Source organism: Triticum aestivum, chromosome 6B, assembly GCF_018294505.1.
Source record: "Triticum aestivum cultivar Chinese Spring chromosome 6B, IWGSC CS RefSeq v2.1, whole genome shotgun sequence".
In the NCBI taxonomy this organism is placed as follows: Eukaryota; Viridiplantae; Streptophyta; class Magnoliopsida; order Poales; family Poaceae; genus Triticum; species Triticum aestivum.
Genome location: NC_057810.1, coordinates 285,231,630 through 285,239,295, shown reverse-complemented (window position 1 = coordinate 285,239,295; position 7,666 = coordinate 285,231,630). Strand labels below are relative to the sequence as shown.

General features: G+C 41.0%; 1 pseudogene; it reads right to left on the bottom strand.

Moving 5' to 3' along the window:
* Window positions 1-410: 410 nt before the first annotated feature.
* Window positions 411-7,449, bottom strand: LOC123136948 (ABC transporter A family member 8-like; annotated as a pseudogene).
* Window positions 7,450-7,666: the final 217 nt, after the last annotated feature.

Sequence of the window (7,666 nt, the reverse complement as noted above, 5' to 3'; positions counted from 1 at the left end):
TCAATAATCTAAAGATTCATAAAAAATAAATGAAACATCTGAAAAGAAGTGCCGCATTATGATAATTAGAAAAAACAAAACTAGTTAAAATCAGATAATAATAATAATAATAATAATAATAATAATAATAATAATAATAATAATAATAATAATTGACAAGCAATCCAGAAAAGGCAGTAAACAAATTTGGGAATGTTTAAAATGAACAAGTAAAAAAATGAGAACATTAAAAGTTTTACTGAAAAGCAAGGGATTAATGAAAACTCACAGATATTTACAAACATGCATGAAACTTAAAATCACCATCTTTCTTGATTTTTCATGAATGTCCATAAACTATTTCATTTTCAAAACATTTTTAGGATTCTCAAATAAGTTTTCTGTGTCAAATTTCTGATTTTGTTTCCACGTTACATAACTTTAAATATATTTCTTGTCGTTTATAATGCATTTCCTTATCCCTGAGTTCTTCTGCCATATATATCTAATAATCTGAAGCTACACCTTCCATAGTCCAAAGTCCAAACTCATTTGAAAACTTAAAGCTACGTGCACTGCCAATTTGCCACACAACGATATCTCTGAAGCTGCAACTGTGATGAACTACAAACAGTGACTCTTCTGGGCCGGATTATCTTGCCAATCAGATGACAGAGGATGCCTCGTTCTCCTTGGCAACTCTGATGAACACATCCTCCAGAGTCGTATCAGATAGGCCCCACGCAAGAATGGTCATCCTGCTCTTCGCGTCCTCCATGACATGGAACACCGCTGATATACTCACCTCCTGCTTCGGCATCTCAAACCTCTGCGTCCCAGAGATGCGGTACACCCTGCTCACCGCCGGCGAGATGGACCGGACTAGCTTTGCCACCTCCTCCTCCGCCTCCTCAGCCGCCATGGTCGTTATCGTCAGCACATATGAGCCTCCGTACTTGGTTTTCAGCTGGAAAAGGCGGATTGGGTGGCTGCGTTAGCATCTGAAATCAATGATCATGTGTGAAGATATGATCAATTTATTGGCGTACGATAATTGTACCTCTCTTGAGTTTCCAATGCACTGCAAGGTACCATCCGCGATTATTCCTATCCGATCGCACAGAACTTCAGCTTCTTCCATTGAATGTGCTGCGAGATTGATAGAAGTATGTTTTTAACTTTGGTCATGTGATGTCAAGCTCAACATGCACACACACGAAAATGCAGCGATGAACTGATATACTGCTATATGAGAATTGAAGGTAAAGTACTGTACTCGTGAGAATTATGGCCCTGTCCTGTTTGGCAGACTTGACGGCTTTCCATAGGTCTTTCCTTGATGCCGGATCTAAGCCAGAACTTGGTTCATCCATATAAACAACCTACAAATTTCTCCAAGCATGAACGCTCAGAAGCTTATCGAATCGTGAATGAATTCAGTTGATAATACAAGTACCTTAGGGTCACCAATTAGAGAGATGGCGACGCTGAGACGACGTTTCATGCCACCGCTGTATTTTTGTACAAGCTTATCGGGAACACCACCGTCAAACAAACGCACACTTTTCAGAGATTGTTCGATAGCCTGGAAAGAATTTATGTGAGGTTTTTATTAGTTTTTTCTGTACGGAATGATAATTTGGTTTTTATCCAAAAAAACTGGCAATATGTGATGATAAAACAGCGAGTTCTCTGCACAATATGTGAAGATAAATCGAGTTCCAGGAAAAAGTACATGAGTTGAATATGATAATTCTTGCCTGGAAATCATGGCTGCATCTGTGCACTAAAATCTGTATCAGTTATTTTGGTTTCCACCTTTATATTGAGCCTAGGTATATACTGACTTCTAAATTTTCCAACGAAAGATTTTATATCTTAGATTTTGCATTGGCAAATTTGTACAAGTGTACAGGTTGGCTCAGAACATATCAGCCCTATAGGAAAATGATGTGTTCAGCTTTAATCAGCTGGTCAGGGAAATGACATTATGGTGCTTCAATGTTAAGTGGTAAATGGTGACGGAAGTCAAGTTCATCATATCCATGCATGGAAAATATCACTATATTAGATATACTGTAACACATTACCTGAGCTAATTTTGCACCCTTCAGTTTCTTGAGCCTGCCGTAGAACATCAAATGCTCTCGGCCAGTCAGATTTTCCCAAAGCAAGCTGCATGGTAATATTCGAAGGAGGATAAAGCAATCAATCACAAGTTCAAAACTACATGGTCTTACACTAACCTAGAACAAACTCGAAACAATCTGAGTGAGAGAGATAAGAAAATACTCATGCTGGGGACAAACACCAATTCCTGTATAAATTTTGTCCATGTCCAACCTTATGTCCATTCCTTCGATGTACGCGGTGCCAGACGTAGGTTTAGTAAATCCAGTGAGCTGTTATCAGGTTAGAAGTCCTTAGTACCGTCTGGGATAGACAGCAAATTCCTCAGTGCAGTCCTACTAGTTCATGAACCCCTAGACATGTTCTTCATTGCTGTAAAGAAATGTATGGCTGCACTTTTGAATGGGCATATTTCCTGGAAGGGATGTGCTAGGAATGATTTACGTACTACTCCATCCGCTTCACTATATCTGTCCAGTTCATATTTCTAGGAGGCACAATATCTATAATGACATATAATAAATCAGACTATGCTTTGCCCCAATTAGATTTTGATGAAGGTAGCCCTATAGTAAATTATGGTATCTATAAACTTCATGCTTACCATGTTGATGAGAGTGGTTTTTCCAGCACCATTTGGACCAAGAACACCAAAGCACTGCCCACGTGCCATTGAAAGGGACAACTCTCTGACAGCAATTTTCTTTGAATTGCCATCTTTTCCAGGGTACACTTTCTTAAGGTTGTCACATATGACTGAATAACTACTATTTGGTTCTTGTAAGAGCTGTCCAACCATCTCTCTCTGTAAGGAAATATGCAAAGCTACGTTAGTATGCCATTGCGATTCGGCAAAGAAAAAATACAGACACGTTCAAGCAGGACTAGAATTTCAACCTATATAATTACACTCTAGGTTAAGCAGTTATAACACTGTATACAGCAATGATCATAAGGCTAACAGCAATGGAGTTTGTTACGATGTAGAAAAGGAGAAAAAAATATCGACACGACAATGTGTCTGTAAGGTTAACAAACTGTCCTACTAGTTCGTGTTGATATTTTTGTTAACCTTATAACAAAATCAATCAGAGAACCAAGAGTTATTTTTTGTAAGGACCAAAGATAGCACACCTCTTTGATAACATCTGTTCTCTCCATTTCAACGGAAGCTTCGAACTCTTGAATCTGTGTGGTCTGCTGTTGAGCAGATTGAGAACGGTTCCCAGCCCGGCGAGAGTGAAGAAGTAATACTGCTTTTCTAATTCCACTTTGAAAGGAACCAAAGTGATCCAGATAGAATGATAATAAAAGGAATAGGATCCATTCGAGTATCATTATGGTTAAAACACTCGCCATTCCATTTTGGGATCATTCAGGTCACTCCACTGCATCCCTGTGCGGTCAATCTGACTTACGAGCAATGCAGATTGAGAAAACTCATAGACAATGCGGTACAAAGAAAATGGAGGGAAAAGTTCCAAAAGTATAATCCAGCTTCCTTGAAATGAACAAATATAAAATTGCAACACAAATTATTTGAGTGATGGAATAAAAGCTTACATCAAAGAAGCCCTAGAATCATAATGACAACTGCATAATGAACTTCTACAAAGATAAATTTGCATGCATACTTGAGATGAAAATGTCTTCGATATAGGGCTTGAAAAAATAATCTGCTATAAGGCCGGACCCAAACACGTAGAAATATCCTGTCACTGCAGCGTGGTATGTCAACTAATCAGTGTAGATAAATTCATACCATCTGATGCACTGGATGTAGCAATACTCTTTATGGAAGCATACCAGCAGCTGTTCTCACATTTGAGAACCATGTTGCCATAAGAAATGCAAATGAAATTTGCAAGCTCATATAAGCAAAGTAGAACACAAACTGTACGCCATAACTATTCAGTCGAAAGAATGTAAAACCTGAAAATTAGAGATGAAACTATCAGAAATGTCCTTGTAATTTATAACTGTTCGACGACATTCCTTTATAAATAAAATTAGCACATTGATCAACCTAACCAAGAACAACAAGACTTGGTTCAATACCAATTCCCAGATTATCAAAGAGAAGTAATTCTTATATTTTATTGCACAAAGAATACATCCATAGTAATAAAAGTATTATCTTACCAAACACAGTACCAAATACCATGAAGGACAGCAAGTATAGCATGGACAGAAGAATAAAATAGCAATAGGATATAGTCCAATATGGCAAATCACCAAGACCATGCATCTTCATCATAATCCTAAGCTTCTTTTGCTTCTCGTATACAATGTTGGTCAAAATTACCTGTAGCATCAATTCATTCTTCTATAAGCTAAAAGGTGCTACCGTATTTATTTGCTTGTACAACTATCAGAAAACAACATTCCAAAATATTCAAATCGACTGACGTTGAAAATAAATTCATAAAGACCTGCCATACCGGGAAAAGGAGCTGGATAGTCAATACATAAGGCAGCGGTCCTATTATTGAAGTTAGATCGTATGTACTCCATGATCGACCTGCTCTAGGCATTTCTTTAACAAAATCGAATGATATCTTCAGACCATTGCCTATTAAACGAAGGTATGCATTTGAAGCCTGCAAAATGAAACTCTGTGAAGTGGTCTCGAAAATAATTTAACAATGAAGACAATAGTACATGAACCGAGTCTGTGACATGAAGAACCAAGAACGCATGTATGTTAGTATGACACTAAAATAATTTGTAGAGAAGTGAAAGGTTGCAATACACAATTAAGCAATCAAAAAGGTTATCGCAAGAGATAGTGTGTACTAGTCTTCTCTACATTGAGAAAAATTGTACCATATTTGTTAACCGTGGAACTTCAAGCAGTCTAGGTTTATTCCCTCCAAAAAATTGGAAGACAGGGATTGGAAGGCCATCATAAGCATCAAACTCGTACGTTGAGTTATATGAAATGATCAAGTTGAAGTTGCCCTGATCAGAGCTTAAGAAGTCGTATGCTGCAGACAGTGTAACTTAATGTCAGCGACTAGTAGAGTAGAAGAACTGATTCATGTACACAATCTAAGATGGAAAAATTTCACCTGCAGCAAATTCATTGCTCCTGTTCGTGTAGCCACTATATAGGTCATCATTGATGAGCCACGAACTGTCGCGCCAGAGCATTAATCCCTCCGTGCAATCCACATCTATGCATGGTTTTAGCAAACATCAGGAATAACTAGAATGCACTGCAAATGGGTGAAGTTGCCAGATGCCACGACAGGACGCTAGTAATCCGATCATAGTTTGCTAATATCAAGAATAACTGAAGCCATTGGTGCTGCGAGTTTTTCTACTAAGCCTTCATGTGTTCATTGTTCAGTAACTGGTACAACGTTTGACCTTCGACTAGAAGATATATTTTTTACCTTGGGTCCCAGTTTCATTGCCGTCTACAAATGAGTATGAAAGCGTCAGGTTTGGAGTGCATTTGTTCTGAAGAAAGGAGTCCACTAGAGGACTGCCTGAATACCCCGAATAGCCCGCCTGAAGTTTTCGATACGTCACGGAATTGCCTGAACATCAAGTATCATTAAGAACGCATGGCTCAGGAAATGGAAGCTACCAGCACGAAATCGGCTAACGCCGAGATGTCGTCGGCCGACACGTTCACCGATGCGTCGTGAACCGGGATCATGTTACCCATTGCACCTGCGATGAGCAAAAATCATGTCAAAAAACCACTCACCTAGTAACAGAAACAGAGTTACGGCATACTTCCGACGAAGGACTGGTTGGCGCCGGTGACGAGGAACGTTGCGGCGCAGGACCCCTGCGCCCCGCACGATGTGCCGGGGGGGGCCGCCGCCGAACCGGCTCGTGGCCGACGGCGGGATGTGCACCACGGGTGGCCATTTGGGCGCGCGAGGCTGCGGGCAGCCCTCCGGGCACGCCGGGCCTCCCGTGGTGTTCGCCGGCACGACGGCATTGCTGCAGTTGCAGTTGAGAGGGGTGGTGTCTCGTTTGACCGCGCGGTTGATGGCGATCTGCAGGCCTCCGGTGCCCGCGCAGAGGATCAGGGGGAAGAGGATGAGGCAGCAGTTGGTCTTGCAGGCGCGCCTCTGCCGATTCGATTCAGTAATCAGAGGAAAATATTTCTTTTATCCCAAAGAATTACTAGTAGAGTAGAAAACACAGGAGGGGTAGAATAAACACCGAGATAATCCTCACAAAATCAAAATAAACATACAAATTTCCCCCCAAAAAAACACATACTACAAATAACATGTCATGGAGCAGTAGCACAGAATTCTACAGGAGTTTACAACACAACTTTCTAAAGAAAGAAATGGTTTAAAGAAAAAATGAACTTGTGGGTTAATAACTGTAGATTTCTACAGTACTATACTCCTAGAATTCTACAGTACTATAGATTCCTAAAATTCTACAGTACAATTTACAGTACTGTAGATTCCTAGTAGAATTGTACAGGGGTTTAAAGAAGAAAAAATGTTCTGCATGTGTCCTTTTTAATTGTTGGGCTCTTGGCATATATAGAAATTTAAGAACTGTAGTTCTATGATCCATAGTTCCAAGTTTCTAACCGACGGTCATAGCATAAATTCTACTAATTCTCTATAAAACAAAATATGAAACTGCTACGTGTGAAAGAGGGTTAATCATCTAAATCGGCGATTTGGGGTTTGAAAGCAAGATTTCCCTGATTGCAGCGGAACTGAATCTTGAAACCAAAACGATGCAGTATGTATTTACTGGAGTACAGTTTTTTTTTCCGTTTGCGGAATTAATTGCAACACAATTAGGATTGATGCTACGCTGAACATTTGGGTCCTTTTTCACCAAAAAAATCTGCGAACACTGGATCACGAAAGATGCATTTCTGTCACAGATTCTTGGTGCATGGCACCCTCACAGTCCCATCCCACGGCCAATTGCGCACGCAACGCAAAGAGCACAAGAAGAAGGCAAGATAATTCTGCGCGATGGGATTCGAGTTCCACACAAAACTACTCCACGGAGGAGGAGGAGGAGAAGAGAGAGATGGCATGGGGTGCGTCACCTGGATCACGAGGTTCTTCCTGAAGAGCGCGTTGGTCTGCTGGAGGCTGCTGGAGCCCATGTCGCCTCGCCTCTCCTCTCCTCGGAGAACTCGACGAGACGGACGGAGGGGAGCCACCGCACCTGTGCTGGTTTTTAGAGTGTCCAGCCGGCCGTGTGGAATGGCGAGTCTGCCCTCTCAACGGAGTTTACCGTGGTCGTGGTCGTCACCGTCGAGGGGGAGACCGTCCTTTCTTCCAGCCGGAGGTCAAGGCCCGGTCTGTCTCGTTCGCTACCGAGTGGCGCATTTGGCACCTTGCGTTGAGTCTGCATTGGGTTCTCTGTTCGTTTTCGTCAGACCTCGAAAGGAAATCCTCCAAAGGATGTCTCTGTATTGATTGTATATACTACTGTAGGAGATAGTATATGGTATTTAACGAATGCTAATTTGTCCTAGTAGTACAAGAACAACATACTACGAGCTCGGCTCTGGCTCGTCTGGTGGTTATAGCTGTATCTGGGTCACCGT